A 20,925-nucleotide genomic window follows, 5' to 3' on the forward strand; every position below is an offset into this window, starting at 1 on the left:
TTTTCATTTCTTTTGTTCAAATATTTTAAAATTTTACTTGAAATTTCTTCTTTGATCCATATTATTTAAAAGTATGCTGTTTAACCTCTAAGTATTGGGAGAGATTTCCAACTACTTTTACATTATTTAGTTCTAGTTATATCCATTATGATCTGAGAGCAGAAATTATGTGATTTCTACATTTTAAATTTGTGAGGGTGTGTTTGAGGGCTCAGGGTGTGCTCTGTTTTGGTGAATGTTCCATGCAAGCACAAGAAGGTTGTGTATTCTGCTACTGCTAGACGAAGTCGTCTATTAATGTCTGTTATATCAAGTTGAGTGATGGTATTGTTAGGTCAACTATGTCCTAGTTGACTTTTTGCCTACTGGATCTATCCATTTCTGATAGAGGGGTGTAAAGTCTCTGACTATGATACTAAATTAATCTCTTTGTCCTTACAATTTCAATTTCTATCAATTTTTGCCTCATTTTATTCATAGACACATACACCTCGAGGATTGTTAAGCTTTCTTGGAGAATTTACCCCTTTATCATTATGTAATGTCACTCTTTATTCTTATTTCTCTTTCAATTTTAAAGGATAATTTATTAGAGTTCAAAATTTTAGGTTGGTGTTTTATTTCTCTCAACACTTTAAATTTTTCTCTCCATTCTCTTCTTGCTTACATGGTTTCTAAGGAGGAGACATGAAATTCTTTTCTTCGCTCCTCTAGTAAATAAAGTGTTTCCTCGCAACCCTTGACTTTTTTACAGGACTGATTCTTTGTCTTTGGTTTTCTATAATTTACATATAATATGCCTAGATAGCATTTGTACTTTTTGTTTATTTGTTTGGTTTGCATTTTTACTGCCTGGTGTTCTCTGAACTGTCTGAAGTGAGGGTTGGGGACTAGGTGAAAGGTGAAGGGATTAAGAAGAAGAAAAGAAACACATACACATGGACAACAGTGTGTTATACCCTGTGCACTTGCCTCACCTTGCTTGCATATTCTAGTCTGCTTTTTTTTCCTCTTCAGTTTTTAGAGATTTCTATTAAGATATCCTCAAGCTCAGATTTTTTTAAGCTGTGTCCAGTCTAGTAATGTTCATCAGAGATATTTTTTTAAATTTCTGTTAATGCTTTTTAAAATCTCTATCATTTATTTTTGTTTCTTTTTTTAAAACCTTATCTCTCGCTTACATCGTCCATCTGTTTCTGTATGCAGTCTACTTTATTTGCTAGCTCCCTTAGCATCTTCATCATAGGTGTTTTGAATTCTTATTGTCATCATTCTAGCATCCCTGCCATATCTGAGTCGGGTTCTGATGCTTGCTTTGTCTCATCAAACTATGTTTTCTGCTTTTAGTGAGATTTGTAATTGTACTGGCTAAAGTGAACTGCTGGAACTAGGCCTTTAGTAATGGAGTGGGAAGGTGTGGGGCGGGGAGAAGTGTTTTATTGTTCCATGATTAGGTCTCAGTTTAGAGAGTCTGTGCCTGTGAACTGTGAACTTCACAAGTGCTTCTCAGTCCTCCCTCACTCTCCTCATTCTCCTCCCTGGGGCAGAATGTCTGAAGTGTCCTGCAGTTCTGCCTTTCCCCTCCCCTAATTTAGCTAGGTTCTGATAAACTCCCAACAGGTTAGGCTCTGGTTAAATGTTTTCTGCTGGGGACAGACCTGGTAAAGAACAGTGTTCTGTCATGCTTCAGAATGATTTTGCTGGAGAGATGAGGGGATTTTTCTGATATCCACTGTGAGAAACTAGCCAGGCTCTAAGAGGTAAAACTCATCAAAGTAGGGGAGCCCTCCTATGACTGGCTGTCCCTGGAATTTTTCTCTCTCAGATGTGTCCACATGGAGTCCCCAGAAATTTTGTCAATTGTGGCTTAGGTGTTCCTACCCTGGCTGTGGCTCCTGCAGAGGTTTCTGCTCTGATGAGCCGTGATTCTGTATTGGCCTTTATGGAACTCCGACTGGGACCAGTGTTTCCCCTGTGACCTTCTTAGGGATCTAAAACAAGTCGTGGAGTTTCAATATGTTCAGTTTTTTACCTGTTGTTAGGATGTGGTAGTGACTTTCAAGTCCTTAGGTGTGAGCCAGACATTTGAAGTTGAGTCTTTATTTTTAACTCTAAACTTTCCTCAAGCTTATAACATTTTTTTATTCATATTTGCTTGTTTTGTTCACTTATTTCTTCTCTGATTTATTGTAATAGCATACTAATTGGGGCCATGTTTTTCTCCTGGTTCTTCTTCAATACATTTAAAATATATCAGTACAGTATAGATTCACATAGAGAAATTTTAACATTCAGTGATTTTTCTAGATCTCATATGAGTATACCTGTGATTTGCAATGATTCTGAGAACAGAAAATTCTTGGATTGTTCAAAGGATCAGTACTTCCTCCACAAAAGAAACATCCAGAAATATAAACTTTTAAATAACTTTAGAGAGATTTTCAAAGGAATGTTGTATTATCATAAACCAAAGTTATTTAAGTTGTAACTATTTTTTTCTTCTCTGCAGTATATAAGCTGAGGATCACTTCATTAAACCAGATCTTGCTGGGAATTAGGGTAGAAGACCATGAGGACATTGTAGCATCAGAGGAGTGTGAAAAAGATGACACCAAATGGGACAAAATGGATAGAACAAATAAACTTGAGGCACAAACGAGAACAGCACATTTCCGTTTACTGAGAAGTGGCCTTCCTATAGCTCATTTTTTTCTGAACATAAATGACCTTATTAACATTATTAGTCTTCTCATTCTTTTCCTTTACCTATAACAGTCTGAGAGTTCTTTGAGAACAATGCACACATGATTTTGCCTGGGGTAGCAATTGTTCCAAGAAAATCACAAGTGAGAAATAAATTAACTGCACATGCTCAACAGATACTGCTTCTGGGAAGAACACACACACAAACTCACTCAAACCTCACTTTCTCATTCAGTCAGAGAGCCAGAGAACTTGCTAGACTTGGCTGCTTACTCGAACAAGCAGCAGTTTACCCTGCTCTAGAGCCTGGGGCCCCTCATGACTGAGCTCCTGCTTTACTCTGCCGTCACTGTTCTTGTCAGCTCACCACAGCCCACTCTGGTCATACTAAGCATCCTAGCCCTGTAGACAACACATTGCTTCTCTGAGCTCCAAGGATTTTGCCCAAACTGCTCCCTCTGACATTAATTACTATTAAATTTTCATATAAAAGTGTTGAATCTCTATTTTGAATTATTTTACCATTTTCTCTAAAATTTTACAAATTTTCCAATAACATTCCAGGATAGGCCCTGGCCGGTGGCTCAGTGGATAGAGCGTTGGCCTGGTATATGGACATCCTGGGTTCAATTCCCAGTTAGGCACACAGGAGAAGTGACCATCTGCTTCTCTCTCCCTCCCTGTCCCCCTTCTCTTCCTCTTCTCCCACAGCCAGGGGCTCTGTTAGTCCAAGTGTCAGCCTGGGAGCTGATGGCTTAGCTGAGTCTAGCAAAGGCACCAGACAGGGGTTGCCAGGTAGGTCCCGTTTGTGATGCATTGGGAGTCTGTCTCACTCTCTTCCCTCCTCTCATCCCCCCCCCCAAACCCAAGAAAACAAACAATCAAAATAAATCCCAGGATAAACACACATGAAAGCATGTTTTCTTTTTAGATGTATGAATTAGCAAATATGAAATACTTTTTTGCAGAAGACTTTAATGGCAGTTTGTGAATTGTTTGTACATTACTATATTTTTTCACATTTTATTTTTTTAGATTAGTTCTAATCAGATCCCAACCTCTCATTACTATATTTTCTTGGAAATATTTGGTTATTAGCAGTTACTACTCTGGGGAATTATTTTTCTAACTGACATACTCGCATTTCATTTTTTATGTCCCACAAGTTGTATGTTATGCTATTTATAGTAATATAAGTAGATTTGCAAGTTGGGCAAACAGATCCGAGGTTGTTCATTTATATCCTTTAAATATTCCGTGAAATAAACTTTCTTGCATTTTACACTCTTATGGGCAATTAAGTGTAGGGGAGGATACTGAGGTGTCATTGGACTGATAAGAGTCTCTAAAATAATTTTTTTCCTTGACTGCATCTGCAGTTTGCCTATAGCCTGATTTCTCAAAGACTTTCTGCCTACTGACTCACTCAACTTGACAAGCAGCCAAAAGGATTCAAGGTTAAGACTAAATAAAAAGACATATTCAGTTTTTTTCTACTCCTTGAAAAGCATTTCTTGGCACAATGTTATCTTGATTTCTTTTAGTTTAATATCTCACCTAGAAAACTTATGTGTAAAATTGGGGGTTTTGGAGAAGTTGGGGTTTGAATTTTTGTGGTCCGGAGTCTCCAATCCTCACTAGGACCCCTCCCCCACGCCCCACACCCCCTTTCCCTCCCCACTGGGCCTCTACAGCTCTGCTGCTTCCTTCTCCGTTTCCTGCAGAACGGCCTGTGAAACTTAGGAACTTAGCTGAAAGATCCTTCTGAGTGAGGAACATGTGTTATTTCTATTTTTAATTTTGTCTCCTCTATAGTCCCTGAGGCATAGAAAACACAAACACACTGATTTCTGACTGCTTTACTGACTAAATGTCCATGTAAATGAAAGCATAAATAAATAAATAATCACAGTTATTATTACAGATATTTTTCTACCTTACCCCTTCTTATTCTTTCAAGTTATTTGAAAAGGGCAGTCAATGGAATTATCTTATTTTTTACTATATTTTAAATTTTTTAAAAAAATTCTTTTTTCTTTTTTTTAAATGTTTTAATTTTTGTGACAGAGACGGAGAGAGAGAGAAGCAGAGAGAGGAACATTTAGGGACAGAGAGACAGGAGGGGAGAGAGATGAGAAGCATCAATTCTTTGTTGCAGCACCTTAGCTGTTCATTGATTGCTTTCTCATTTTTGCCTTGATGGGGGGTGGGGGGGAAGGCCACAGCAGAGCAAGTGACCCTTGTTCAAGCCACTGACCTTGGGCCAACCTTGGGCTTCAAGCCAGCTCCCTTTGGGCTCAGGCTGGCAACCTTGGGATTTCAAACCAGGGTCCTCCTTGTTCTAGTCCAGTGTTCTATCTACTGTGCCACTGCCTGGTCAGGGGAATTTTTAAAAATTCTTAACATTATTTCAGTTTTTAGCCTACCACTATTATGTTAAATGCCTTAAATTTAAGAGTAAATAATTATATAAAACTTGTTTGCCTTTATAAATGTTTAAAGTCAACATTGTTTTATTTTTTATTATTTGCTTCCTCTTTTTGTATTTTGGAAACATTGGGCCCCCAAAAAGCAGTTTGTTCAGGTCAAGGAGGTGTTTCTCCGAGGGAATACCGGCTGCTTTCTTGTGGAACGTTATCTTTTTCTATAAGGTTTTCAAGATGTAACATTCAGAATCTGTTATCCTTGAGGATAATTGGGCAATGCTTTGTTTTGCCTGCTGTCTCATACTAGTTCTATGACTATGAAAAATAAGAAATTAAAGGAGTAAAATATACCTGTCAGAGGTACAAATAAAACAAAAGTAAAAAGGAAGCAATAAGCAAAATAGCACTCCTACTTTTTTTTTTTTTACAGAGACAGAGAGAGTCAGAGAGAGGGATAGATAGGGACAGACAGGAACGGAGAGAGATGAGAAGCATCAATCATTAGTTTTTCGTTGCGACACCTTAGTTGTTCATTGATTGCTTTCTCATATGTGCCTTGACTGTGGGGCTACAGCAGACCGAGTAACCCTTGCTGAAGCCAGCGACCTTGGGTCGTCCAAGCTGGTGAGCTTTGCTCAAACCAGATGAGCCCGCGCTCAAGCTGGCGACCTCGGGATCTCAAACCTGGGTCCTCCGCATCCCAGTCTGACACTCTATCCACTGCGCCACTGCCTGGTCAGGCAAGTACTCCTACTTTTAAGAGATTGAGCAAAATGCAAACTAAGTGTATTATAAGTAAGTTATTAATGAATGATTGACATTAACATCAAAGAAAAACATAAAAGTTTATGATATCCGGAGATAAACAGAAGCTTGAAGTTTGATGACTAGGTGATGTGTAGAGATGCTATAATAACTTTTGTGTCATGGACTGGAGATCTGGACATTCTATTTGAAGTAATTCAGTCAGTTCAAGACCAAGACAAAGAATCCAGTTTTTCCTCCTTTGAGCCTAGTTCTAGGATGACTTTAAAAAAGCTTGTTTGAGTTATTAATATAAGCTCTCTGTGAAGAAAAATTTTTGCTCTCTTTACTCTAGTGTCTCTAGAGTTTAAAACAATGCCTGCCCACATCAGGCTCTCAACAAGTGTTTGCATGACACATGCATGTGCACTGAATACATCGATTCATTAAGACTCAGTTTTTGACGTGTCTATGACAAAGCTTCTATGATAAATAATAAGATTCAAACCTGACTTGTGGTGGCGCAGTGGATAAAGTCTCAACCTGAAACACTCAGGTCACTGGTTCGAAACCCTGGGCTTGTCTGGTCAAGGGACATATGGAAGTTGATGCTTCCTGCTCCTCTTTCCTTCTCTTTCTCTCTCTCTCTCTCTCTCTCTCTCTCTCTCTCTCTCACACACACACACACACACACACACACATCTCTAAAATGAATAAATAAAAAAATGTTAAAAATAAAGAAATAATATGATTCAAGATAGCCTGACCAGGCGGTGGTGCAGTGAATAGAGTGTCAGACTGGGATGTGGAGGACCCAGGTTCAAGACCCCGAGGTTGCCAGCTTGAGCACAGGCTCATCTGGTTTGAACAAAGCTCACCAGCTCGGACCCAAGGTCACTGGCTTGAGCAAGGGGTCACTTGGTCTGCTGAAGGCCCACGGTCAAGACACATATGAGAAAGCAATCAATTAACAACTAAGGTCTCGCAACAAAAAACTGATGATTGATGCTTCTCATCTCTCTCTGTTCCTGTCTGTCTGTCCCTATCTATCCCTCTCTCTCTGTCTCTGTAAAAAAAAAAGAAAAAGAAAAAAAAAAGAAAGGGACCAGGACTATGCTATTAAATATTTAGCATCTTCCAACTGCAGCTGTGACTACTGCTGTATCTATTATACTCTTTGGATATCAAATAAAGCCAGAGAAGTCAAATACTGTCTTCAGCTCCTTAAGTAACTCCCATAAAAACCACCAAAGTAGATTTACCTTCAGAGCAATCCAAGACAGAATTGGCTTTCAGTGGCAAGACAGACAGTGCCCAGTGTGACCAGGCAGTGGCACAGTGGATAGAGAATCAACTTGGGATGCTGAGACCCAGGTTCAAAACCCCAAGGTCACTGGCTTGAGCACAGGGTCATCCACTTGAACATGGGATCACAGACATGACCCCATGGTTGCTGGTTTGAGCCCAAGGGTCGCTGGCTTGAGTCCAAGGTCACTGGCTTGAGCAAGGGGTCACTTGCTCTGTTGTAGGCCCCCAGTCAAGGCACATATGAGAAAGCAATCAATGAACAACTAAGGTGTTGCAACAAAAACTGATGATTGATGCTTCTCATCTCTTTCTATTCCTGTCTGTCTGTCCCTATCTATCTATCCCTCTCTCTGACTCTCTCTCTGTCACTGTAAAAACAAACAAACAAAAGATTCAAGATATATAAAAGTCCTAAAATATTTGATATTTTAGAAAATATTTGTGACCCTGGCCAGTTGGCTCAGTGGTAGAGCATTGGCCTAGCATGTGGATGTCCTGGGTTTGATTCCCAGTCAGGGCATGTAGGAGAAGCCACCATCTGTTTCTCCACCCCACTTCTCTCTCTCTCTCTCTCTCTCTCTCTCTCTCTCTCTCTTTTCCCCTCTATGGCTCAATTGGTTCAAGCAAAGTTGGCCTCAGGCACTGAGGTTGGCTCTGTGGCCTCTGCTTCAGGTGCTAAAATAATGGCTCCATTGCTGAGCAGTGGAGCAATGGCCCCAGACTGCAGAGCATTGAGCTTGCTGGGTGGATCCTGGTCTGGCACATGTGGAGTCAGTCTCACCGCCTCCCTCCTCTCACTAAAAAAAAAAAGAAGAAAAAAAGTGAATTTTTGATGGATAATTTGAATTAAATGTAAAGACTGATATTTGAATATTTTTTACCTATAAAAATGACAATTTTATATTTTAATTGAAAAATCAAGGACATAAAATCAATAATGTATAATTTTAAGAACATCAAAATATAGTAATGCTCTATTGTGTTGGAAAAATAATAAATCAGCCATGCTAATATATCTGATTAAACTAAATAAGTTAGCATTAGAATCATCCTTGGAGCTTGTTAAAATATGCATTTCTGACTATCTATTAATTGAGATTCTGGCTAGAAAATCAAGTGTGATCTCCTAGGCCTGGCACCCCAGGCCCTTGGGAGCAGCTCACCGCTCAGCATGGTGTCTGTCACCATCTCTTCTCCAGCCGTTCTTCACCGGTCACTCTCAGGCACACATGTGTTCTTAAGTATCTCTTCTTTGCTATCTCTATCGCAAATGCTGAACCAACTTGGTCAAATTAGTGAATTTTTTAAGCCATTTCTTCACAGGTTTATTTATTTATAATCTATCTTGCCTTGTAGCTAATAAAACCCCCCGTGGCAGGACCATTCACTAGCATTTACAAGATGCTGGTAAATTTAAAGGCTTCACTAGATTGGTGGCAAGTCAGTGCTGAATGTGTGATTGAAGGCTAGGGGTTTGCTCCATAGGTAAAGACTGACTCAGATCTAGTTTTAGTTCTCTCCTCTTTCTCTCTTGTCTCCTCTCATTCTCTAGCTTCTTTTTCTCACTGTCATTCTTATTTTTTCTCAACATGGCATGGCATAAATAAAAATTTTTTCTTTAATTTCTCAACTGTAGTTTGCTGCTATCTACCTCTTACATAATTTGAGAACTCAACTTCATCTTAATTGGTCATTGTGCTTTTTGTTTGTTTAATATAACTAGTTTATCATTATAATATGAATCTTTCTTTCATAGTGAATTCCTATTAGCTAACTGTAATTTTCTTGGTGTTTATGCTCAGTGTAAAAGGGAATTGACATTTGGAAGCATCTCAGAACCTTTGGCCTATGATTTACAACATTTACTTAATGACACAAAAGCAAACAAACAAAAGAACATATTTTTAATGTCCCCAGAGACTTTCCCCATTAACATCTAATTTTAGGTTGTTTCAGTTCCTGCTGTTGGCGGTCTTAAGGAGCTGCCAATTCTCAATGCTTTCAAAGTTACAGGCGTAGGCAATGAGACTATATGGGACAAAAGTTCTGTTTTCATGGTGTCTCCATTCTAACCTTTCCCTTTAAAATTTAATCAGCATAAGAGGAAATAAACACTTTTTGTTTTCATTGTACAATGGGAGTGATCTCTTCCCTTTCCCCAGTGATAGTCAGGTTCCAGACCGCTGCCTTGAACTGCAAATTTTAAGTCAGGTTGACTCCTAAGAAAACTTGACTGGTGCTTTTAACATGTAAAGGACAACTGTTTCTCAGATGGAGCCAAAGGGCGAAACATTAGTCCAAAATAGTCACAGGACTTACATCTCAACTTTGTCATGAGATAGCTGATGTCAAAGAATTATTTGACAAGTCACCTGCAATATAGCCCAGAAGGAAGAGCTATAAGAAGAAGATTTAGGGTGTACAGAGCATTCTGCAGCTGTAACAGCATTGGGACCAGGACCACAGAATATCTTCTGAATAACTATCAAGACATAATTTTAATCTAAAAGGAAAGTAAACAGAATTATTAAAAATTATAAAAACTAATTTTTCTCAACTATGGCTCCTGTTTCCTAGAGGCAAGGGAGGTGATGAGAAGAAAGAAGTGCTTGTTCAAATCTATATTTTTAAGAATTTTCTTATATTTTTTTCTAAAAAGAAAACCAAAAATCATTAAATATTTGCTTCATCCTGGTTGTGTGACAGGGAATTAGCTAGACAAATATTTATTTCCCATAATGTTCATAATTAATGGTTCTAAATTTTATTGACATCAGAATTAAAAAATAAAATTCTTAAACCTTAGAGGGAAAAAGCATTCTAAATTTAAAAGAAGGCAGTTTTACCTTTCATTATTACTCCATTTTGATAACGGAGTTGCTTTATTTTATTTTTTTTAAGGAATACTTAACAAATTTGTATCAACTTTTAGTTCAATAAGAGTTCTCAGGTAAATATAATGTTTTTACTTATTTGTTAAGATATTTCCTTTTTATCCATATATATTTATCATTGACAACATTCTTTTACTAGATAGTTTTAGTAATTAGATTATTTCATTATTTAAGAAACTGGGTTGGCCCCCAACACACAATATAAAATACATGGGCAATATTTTAAGTAACAATGATTTCTGTTTATTGAACTCTCCTTGTGTCTGAGAGACTGTGGCAAGAACTTAACACATGTTGTCTCTAAGTTGTTAGAGTTTTTTCATGTGTCAAGGAGGTAATGTGGTTTTTACCTCTTTGTGTTGTATGGCATAAAGAGTTGGTGAAAAAAAATCCCTTACTACAGTGCTGCCCAAGTAGCAATCTCTTTGTGCATTAAGTTTTATTTAATATATTTGATATATTTATATTATATCTTACTTAATAGGATTGACTCATAAAATTATTATTTATTGAGAAAATTGAAACTTAGGAATTTAAGTAACTTGTTGAGTTTCATAAAGTAAAGAAGCCAGAATCTTGAACCCTAAGCCCAAGTTTGTAAGCTGCTTCTATTGTTGCTCCAGTATTCCCCACCCCACATACCATCTCCCAGTATATACAACACAAATGTGAGGGAGGATGGTGCCTTAGCACAGGTGCTCTTTGTGAAGATGCCTGTCCTGCTTATAGGAAAAGCACTCACCTCAATGATGCTCTATAAAAAGAATTTTTCATTATATTTTGTATTTACTAAGTACTATTTCTTTTTTTGGGTCCTGCATCTGTTTTGTTTTTGTTGCATTCTGTCTCTCTTGCCCTTTCTCCTTCCTCCTATTCCATCTTTAATCTACAAGCCATCCAGTCTCTCATGGTGAAAACCAGAAAGCTTTTCTTCCACAACTTCTTGGTGATCAGTAGGTATGACACAATGCTTGCTTCAGTTAGACCTGAAAGTCTTCCTAATTTTAGTTTGCTATTTAAATTTTTTTTAATTTATTGATTTTTGTAGAGAGAAGAAGGGAAAGAGACAGATTTGTTGTTACACTCATTTATGACGCCATTGATTGGTTTTTCTCTGTGCTCTGACCAGGGATAACACTTGCCACCTCAGCACGTCAGGATGATGTTCTAACTAGCTGAGCTACCTGACCAAGGCCTAGTTTGCAGTTAAAAAAATTGTTTTTCTATTGATCTGGATAGGCAGGGGGTAGGGAAAGAGAGGGTGGGGAAGAAAGAGAGAGAGAGAAAAAGAAGCATCAACTCATTGTTTCCCTAAGTTCCATTTAGTTATGTACTCATTGATTGCTTCTTCAACACTCCCTGACCTGCTTTCTCCACTGAACCACCTGGATAGGGCCTTGTTTGCAGTTTTTAAAGGTAGTTTAGGAATACTTCAATGACTCTTAAGATATTAGGATAGGATCTCTTAAGAAATTGTGTGAATTTTTATTGACAAAATAAAACACCAATGAATGTTTTTTGTGTGTGAATAGGTCCTTGGGATCAAGTAATGCATTGTTGCTATGAGAAGGGAATGCTCATCCCCTCACAAAATACTACGAACAGAAAATTATTTTATATAACTTGAACTTCATGCATCACATAATCTTTGTAAGAGTAAAACAAGATGGAAAAAAGTAAATGTTTTAAGCAAGAATTTATAAATCAGGGATAAATTTTGGGGAAAAAGTACTTTAAGTACTAATTTTCATCTTTTCTAGTACAGATATAAGAGACCCTCTCTCCTTTAGGTAAAAAGTTGTAAACATGTAATTACTGGGATAAAAATCTAGAGGAAAAGTCATCCGGCTATTTCCTGCCTTTCAATTAGGAATATAGGCAGTCCTTCCGTTACTCTTCCTGTTCTGTTAGCATTAGCCTTCATACTAATGACCTAGAGATAACCTTTCCTGATAAGTTTTTCAGCAAGAATGAGTCAATAATAATTTCCCCTGTAGATACTGAATTGCTATGGAAATTGGGGCTACTTATACTCATGTTTTCAACATACTACTCTAAAATGATTACTTCTGAATAGCTTCATGTTTTAAATGTGCTAAGTAATCTATCAGAACATAAAACCTATTTATAATTTATAAGACAACAAAAATTGATACTAAGGATATCATTTTTCTTGCTTTTACCAGTTGGGGGCTATAATTTTGAATGAATTGATCACATAGCTGTCACAGCATGTTTAATTTGGGAATAATTAAAAGGTCAAAGTTTTTCTTACAGATTACTAACACTTAAAGTGAAGTAAGACATTTATAGAACAAACTTAGAAATGCTTTTCATGCATATTGTAAAACCATGTGAAAAGTTCTAACTCAACTCCCACATACTCATTTCTCAATGGCTTCCTACGAGACCAAATATAGTCTTATCTACTTAGTAATTTATTCTTTTTCTATACATCTATATATCTTCATCTAGCCAACTCCCACATCTCTAATAAACATTTTTATTTTGCTCAATTTGCTAAATATTATGATTTTTAATTCTCTCATGACTCAGAGTCCTACGACGTGCACATATTTGAAATGTGAAATGTGTGGTCATGGAGTTTGGAGATAAGTGATTGTTGATTTCCTTCTTATAAATTTTATTGTTCAGTTACAGTTTACATTCAATATTACTTTGTTTTAATTTCAGCATACAGCCTAGTGGTTAGACAATCATAAACTTTACTGAATTTTATAGTCAGATTCAAATCTTTTATTATTTTTCTTTTACTTATTGGTGGGTTTTCTTTTTGTTTTGTTTTTTTTTTTTTTGTTTGTTTTTTAGAGACAGAGAGAGAGTCAGAGAGAGGGATAGATAGGGACAGACAGACAAGAATGGAGTTAGATGAGAAGCATCAATCATCAGTTTTTCATTGTGGCACTTTAGTTGTTCATTGATTGCTTTCTCATATGTGCCTTGACCATGGAGCTACAGCAGACCGAGTAACCCCTTGCTCAAGCCAGCGACCTTGGGTCCAAGCTGGTGAGCTTTGCTCAAACCAGATGAGCCCACGCTTAAGCTGGTGACCTCAGGGTCTCAAACCTGGGTCCTCCACATCACAGTCCAACGCTCTATCCACTGCGCCACTGTCTGGTCAGGCTGTTTGTTTTCTTTAAAGAAAGGAAGTATGTGTGTGTGAGAGAGAGAAAGAGAGAGAAATATCAATTTATTATTCCACTTATTTATGAATGTGTTGGTTTCCTCTTGTATGTGCCCCGACAGCCCATTGAACCCACAACCTTGGTGTGTTGGGGCAATGCTCTAACAAACTGAGCTACCTGGCTAGGGATTCAGGTTTAAATCTCAATAGATACTTTTTGGATGTTAACAATGATCTGATAGGAAATGATGCTATCACCAAAATGTCTTCATCCATCTAGAAAGTTGTCAATAATTTATGGAAATTTCTCCTTTTTTTTCCAAATTTTCACTGATTTTTAATGTTAAAAAATATTTTTTACAGTATTTTATTTTTGCTTTTGTTTTTTTTCTACTTATGTTTTATTTTTCTTCACTAATTCTTTATAAAACCAATTCTACTCATAGACAACATATGCTAGATAGGCATCTCTCTTTTTAATTTAATTAGTTATGTAAGATATTAGGTGCTTTGAGCTGAATGTATCTGCCCAGTATTCATATGTTAAAGTCTTTATCCCCAGTATAATGGTATTTGGAGATGGGGTCTTGGGGAGGTCATTAGTTTTAGATGAGTTCATGTGAGCAGAGCCCCTATAATGGAATTAATGCCGTTATATGATGATGAGACATGAGCCTTCTGTCTCTGTTAGAAAAAAGCAGTGTATAAACCAGGACCTCACCAAGAGCCTAAACCATGCTGATACCCTGATCTCAGCCTTCCAAGCTTCAGAACTGTGAGAAATTGAATTATTGTTTCAGTCACCCAATCTGTCTGTGGTAATGTGTTATAGTAGCCTTAACTGACCGAGATATTAAGGTTTAGTGTCTGAGTGTCTTTTTTACTTTTTTAGTTGTTTATATTGTATGCATAAATGAATGAGGCATGCACTAAGCTCACCTAGAGCCTATAGTCTAGTAAGCAGAAACCAGTATACATACACATCGATTGACTACAATAGAAGCCAAAAATTAAAAGGTAGTATGAGAGTCACATCCCATATGCTGTACTTAAAAAAAAAAAAAAAAAAGAATAAGAAGAGGAGGAGGGGAAAAGAATGTATATTTACAGCTTAGGGAGTTGTTTACACTTGAAGAACAAGGTGGATTTCTTTTAAAAATATTTTAATATTTATTATCAAAATTTCAAAAATACAGACCTTAGAAAGAATAGTGAAGCCCATATACAAAATCTCTACGTTTAACTTATCTTTGCCATGTGTCCTTCAAAAATTTAGAATTTGAGGTGACAACTGGCTCCCACATCAGAGGGGCTTCTGCTTACCATGTTCTACTTCATGTTTCCTCACTAGACCTATGATAATTGCTGTGAGACTTCACTGAATGCTGTATCAAGTATCTTTCTCATCCCTAATGTGTAATCTTTCACCATGGACCTGCCACTTTAGCTAAGATATGAGCAGCAATGAAAGTAGTAAGATAGATGTTGATTCAAAGGCTCACTGTGCAGTGTGCATGATGAAACAATGCCTTACACAATTGGGGTTTGGGAGTAACCTGAAGAATTCACATGAAGCTCTGTTAAAACTGAAGGACTGGGATTTACAGTTATTGGCCCTGAGGATAAAAGGTGGTCAAGAGTATGCATCTATGTTACAGAACCAAGTTGAGAAGGAAAGTACTATCCAAATGAATTTTATCAGCATTTATTCAAGTCTTGGCTACTTATGATTCAGTATATGAAACCAGTTAGTAGCACAATGAAGACACATGCAGAGGACCTGAATTCTGGTCCTTCCCACAGGTTCCCATGATTAAGACAAGCAGCAGGTGAAGAGAAGCTACTTAGGAGTTCATCAGCAGATAGTGGCGAAGATGATCAAGGTTACAATAACAGAATGGGAGGAATTAAAATTCAGCTCTAGGCAATTAATAAAAGAAATTAATTCTGCCAAGAAGAACTATAAAGAAGCTTTAGCTAAAGGGAAAGAGAATGAAAAGTCCAAGGAACATTGCGACAAAGCCACAATGCAACTTTCTTTGTGGCTTAATCAGGATGCATTGGCCTTGCGAGCGAGGGGTGCACCTTCCTTGGAAGCAGTATTATGACACTACACTTCCTCTGCTTCTGAACTCCTTAAAAAAATGTAAGAAAAAATTATAAAAGCACTAAAAGGCATATTTAATGACTACAGCCAGAAAATGAGTCTTTGCTATAAAGGAAATAGTAAATATCCACAAAGAGATTCAAATATTGGTTGAGGAAACAGACACCAGCACAGAATACAATAATTTTATAGATATTCACAAAACAGCAGCTGCTAAAGAGCAGAAAATTGAGTTTGATACCTCCTTACTAGAATAAAATGAAGATCTTCAGGCAAATGAGATTATGTGGAATAATTTAACAGCAGCACGTTCACAAGTGATGTTGGAACGTTTAGCAGAGGAACTTACTGTCACAGAAGATGCTTTCAAACAAGTCATGTGGAGGCTGTACTGGAGCTGGGGAAAGTAACTGAGGAATCTTCTAAGACATATGGAAAGAAGTTTCATATTGTGCTTCTGGTAAGCCAAGAACAGACACTTGAAGAGCTGTAACAGTGAGTACAGCAGCTAAGGTGCACTGAGGCAAAACTTACAGCACAGAAAGAATGAGTAGAGCAAAAAGAGCAAGAAAATAATAGAAAAGAGCCACCTCTGGTAATAAATTATGACAAAGATGCATGATCAGTTAAGCTAGGGAAAGAAAGGAGAGGCTATGCAAATTTGAATCTATTCATCATTCAATTGCTGAAATAATTAGGTCTCTAAGATCTGCATTGGGCTCTTCAACATTCTGTGACATGATCTCCATAAGTGAGAGGCCCCTGGCAGAACAAGAGTGGTACGTGATGCAATTCCCAGAATAGAAGTGCAAGATTTGTTAAAACAACAAGGAGACTTCTTGGTGTGAAAGAGCCATGGAAAACCTGATGAATATGTTCGTTCTGTATATTCTGATGGAGACAGAGACATTTTATCATACAAAGTATTGATAACATATATTGATTTGAAGATACTAGTTTTCAAACATCCCTCATTTGCATCACTATACAACAAAACATTTCATCACTAAGAAGTCAGGTGTAGTTCTGCTGAATTCTATTCCAAAGGATAAGAAATGAGTTCTCAATCATGAAGAGGTCACATTGGGAGAATTACTGGGCAAGGGAAATACTGGTAAAATATTTAAGGGCATGTTAAAGGATAAAACTGCTATTACTGTTAAAACATGTAAAAAAGATCTTCCTCAGGAACTGGAAATAAAATTTTTACAAGAAGCTAAATTTCTCAAGAAATATGATCATCTCAAATTTGTCAGATTTGTAGGAGATTGCACACAAGACAGTTTGTCATTATGGAACTGATTCCAGGATACTATTATAGTTTCACTTCACTTTTTAAAAATTATCACCACAGATATATTCCCAGAGTGGAATTGTTGGATCATAAGGCAGTTCCATTTTTTCATTTTGGGGGTAACTCTATACTGCTTTCCACAGTGGCTGCACCAATCTGCATTTCCACCAACAGTGCATGAGGGTTCCCTTTTCTCCACATCCTCACCAACACTTGTTTGTTGACTTATTGATGATAACCATTCTGATAGGTGTGAGGTGATATCTTATTGTTTGAAAAAATATATGTACCCCTATGTTCATTGCAGCATTATTTACAATAGCCAGGATTTGGAAGCAATCCAAGTGCTCATAAGTACAGGAATGGATAATAAAGCTGTGGTAGATTTATACAGCCATAAATAAAAGGAAATCTTACCTTCTGTGACAGCACGAATTGACCTGGAAAGCATTATGCTAAATGAAATAAGACAGAGAAAGACAAATACCAAATCATTTTGCTTATATGTGGAACCTAATGAACAAAATAGACAAACAAAATAGAAGCAGACTCATAGATACAGAGAACATACTGACAGTTTCAGAGGATGAGGGTTAGGCATTTGGTAAAAAAGATGAAGGGATTAGCAAAGGGAAAAACACTTATAGATACAGACAACAGTGTGGGGACTGCAGGAGGGAAAGGGGATGAGGGAGGTAGAGGAGGGTACAGCAAGGAACTTTGACTTAGGGTGCTGAATATAGAGTGTAATATACAGACATACTATAGAATTGTGCACCTTAAAACCTTTATAATTTTATTAACCAATGTCACCCCAATAAACTCAGTAATCTTTTTAAAGTACTACTATATGTGGCATGCCTTTTATATCTTCATACAAATTCTTGATAAAAAATATTGAAAAGAAGAGAATGGAGTATGCAATTCTAGTCATATCCTGGATAACTTACTGACAGATCTCCATGAAACCTTAAATCAAGATTTGATGGCTATATTTGTTCAGCCTACAAATTCACTTAACTGTAATTCTATCCAAGTCACTTCATCTCCATTTTAATGAAAGGATTCTAATGATCAAAGAGCTTGACTGAAATCTTGTTGCATTGTATTTACAGCATTTCCCTATTCTACTTTTCATATAGTAGAAAAAATCTGGTAAGCTTTTCATTAAAGTATATTAAGAGAAAAAAATTTAGGTTATTTTGGTAGAAAATTTTGGTGGACATTTTAGTTAAATTTTATAGGAAAAGGCACTGGGTAAGGTCATTCAGGGATTGTTTAGAAACAAAACATTTAAAAGGATAAGGACAAAGAGAAGCCCAAGTTATCACATTATTGGTACCAGGCTATAAAAACAGCAGGAACACGTGTACATAAAGAGAGGATGGGAATGTAAGAGATCTCACTTCTTTTGTGTAAATACTATGCTGTGGGCTCTCATCTATGTTATTCAATATAAGATGTTCTGAATTTTTCTCTAGATAAGAGCTGTTTTTCTTCAGAGTTTCTTTTTGGAAAAAAACTTCTAGCATATTGGGTTGAATGGCTTTCAGGAAAAAAAGAATGAAAGCAGGGAGGTCAATTTAGTGTGCTAGGTATGATAGCTACATGAGTGCTCATGCAATAGTTTTGAACACGGGACATGGAGAAGGACAAGAAGTTGTGCATATTTTATAAGTTACTGTGTAAGGATGTGGAAACTGACTCAATGTGGATCACAAGGGGAATGAAAGAGGCAAAATAAAGAAGGGAATAATAATGTCATATTTACTTAATAACCTGTGACAAGCATGATGCTAAATATTTTACTTAGTTAATTCATTGTAATGTCTATAAACCTTGAGGTCAAATACCATAGGCTTTTCTATTTAAAAAAAAAGGAAACTGAGAGAAGTGGGAGTTAGAAGACATTAATAAAAAAAGAACATGCAAGTGGAAGACTGCATTACAAGTCCAAACATGTATGATACTACAATCTTTCATTCCTCTACAATGCCTCCCTGAAATGAATTTAAAAGTATAAGATTTTGAGTCTGAGGAAAAGAAAGATGATGCTATTAATAATAAGAGGAAAACCTAAACATGAAGAAATATAATGAATTTGGTTTGGAAAGTGTAACAGAAAGTCTGATTGTCCTTCAATGCTCATTCTCTTCTTTTTCCATGGTAAATTGTCTTCCAAGTTTTAATTGATATTGGGCTGTCAAGAATAAAGAACACATTTTTCAGCTTCTCTTATAAACAGGTGCTGATGAATGACAAAATTCTGGCCAAAAAGAAGTAGGGCAAATGCTAAGTTTGGTGTCCAAGGAATGTCATTAGGGAGCAAAGTAATGTTTTTCTTCCACACCTTCTCCTGTTAGGTGGAAAGCGGGGGTCATTGCTGAGGCTTCAGCAGGAATTCTGAAAGATTTATCTTTAGTACCATGAGACTGGAGGCCACAACAGAGAATAAGATAAGAGTAACTTGGATCCTTGCCACTGTGAAATGAGAGAATATAAACTTTCTAAAATTATGATTACCCTGGAACTTCTGCCACGGGGAGCATAATCTCATCCTACCAGATATCAATATACTGATTTTGATTTTTCTTCCTCAAACATTCTTTCTTTCTATTGTGTGAAAGTAAAATAAACACCTTCAATATAAAAATACCCATTCATTTACTTACATGTAATTCTTATTCATAATCTTAGATATGTTGAATTATTATTTGTAGTCATTTGATTATTTATTGTTATTATTCTTCTATGAAAGTACTTTGTATAGCTGAAAAAAACATAAGAGGTCAGATATAATTTAGGATTGAATCTTACTTATGCCATACATTAATTGTATATCTATGGCAATTTTCTCAATCTCCATGAAAACTCTTTTACTCATCTGTAAAATAAAGATAAACTGCTGTGTAGAGTAAATGAGCTAATGTATAGAAAATGGTAAATAAATTGTAGTTGTCCTCTAGCTTATGAACAATGCCTGGAACACAAAAAGTGACATTTATTAAATGAATTCTAGCTTTCAAGATGGAAACCCCCAAATAAGTGTAGTTTCTGTATTGCATTGTAAAAACTCTGGTCAAGAGTCTGAGCCCTTTCTTCCCATCTTACTAGGAAGATGGCATCCTGCAAGGAAGGCACCAGCTTGGCCACCACCTCCTCTAGCTCCACCTCCAGCCTGCAGGCAAAGGCTGAGGCAAAGGCTGAGGCAAAGTCTGGGTGGTATTAAAGATAATCAAACATTATTAAGAAGAAAGACAAGGAACTGAGGTGGTTTAAGGAGTATTTTGGGGCTGGTTGTAGAAGATTGGCTTGAAATTAATAACTGCTTTCCTTATTCCCAGCACATAGAAAGTGATGCTGACTTTAACACGTCCAATATCAGATGGAAATGAGAAAGTCTTCCCATGTAAACACCGACCAGCTCCACCTGGGGTGGTACCAGTCCACACACTGTAGCTCCCTTGTCAGCCTAGAGTCTCAGTTCAGTCACCAGCATGCCGCTGAAGAACCTGTCATTTTCTTTTACTATCCCATGAAAACTGCTCAAGCGTCTCTCGCACTGAAGACACACAGACTGACCCCCAAACTGATGGAAGTTTGTGAAGAGATGGTTTTTTCTCCTGAAGCATTGAAAAGAAGTATGACCTTTGAGCACATGCTTGAAGTGCCAATTGTAATTAAAATTTACATATGATCAATGTCCTAATGTGGGAGAGTGAAAAGGTAGCTGCAGCAGATAAACATGAATTGCTTGGACTTGCATCAATCATTTGTGAAAGACACTTCAGTTGCTGTTAAACAAAATAATGAAATTAGCCAAGATAAACTTAAATGTAACACATACATGGGGAACGTGAGTGAATAGTTATAGCCAAAACACCAGTATTGCCAGCATTACCCACAGGGGAACCCCCACTTCCTGAGGAAAATCTGTCCAAACTCTTCGCACCACCCTGCAGGCAGATTAATACTTACTGCCAGAGCACCAAGGAATTCACTGCCCAAAACTTAGGCAAACTCTTCATGGCCCAGGCTCTTCAAGAATGCAATTAAGAATAGGAAGTTTCCAGAAAACAACTTAACATGGACTTTTGTGACCCATTGGGGCAACTCTTGGAAGAAATACATTTCTATACTGAAAAGCCTTTCTAGTAAATAATAAAATATAAACAAAACAAATAAAAAAGAGAGGCCAAGTAGCTATAAATATTTTTTTTTCAGAGCTGAATATGTTAGTGCCTAAATATCTCCTGATTTTAATTTTTTTTTTTTTTTACAGAGACAGAGAGTGAGTCAGAGAG

The 20,925-nt window shown here is 36.9% G+C and overlaps 2 pseudogenes; both read left to right on the plus strand.

Annotated features, from left to right (window-relative positions):
• The first annotated feature begins 14,674 nt into the window (after window positions 1-14,674).
• On the plus strand, window positions 14,675-19,051 carry LOC136383880 (tyrosine-protein kinase Fer pseudogene; annotated as a pseudogene).
• Window positions 19,052-19,739: 688 nt separating this feature from the next.
• LOC136383881 (eukaryotic translation initiation factor 3 subunit H pseudogene) lies at window positions 19,740-20,677 on the plus strand (annotated as a pseudogene).
• Window positions 20,678-20,925: the final 248 nt, after the last annotated feature.

Source organism: Saccopteryx leptura, chromosome 12 (genome assembly GCF_036850995.1).
Source record: "Saccopteryx leptura isolate mSacLep1 chromosome 12, mSacLep1_pri_phased_curated, whole genome shotgun sequence".
Lineage (NCBI taxonomy): Eukaryota > Metazoa > Chordata > Mammalia > Chiroptera > Emballonuridae > Saccopteryx > Saccopteryx leptura.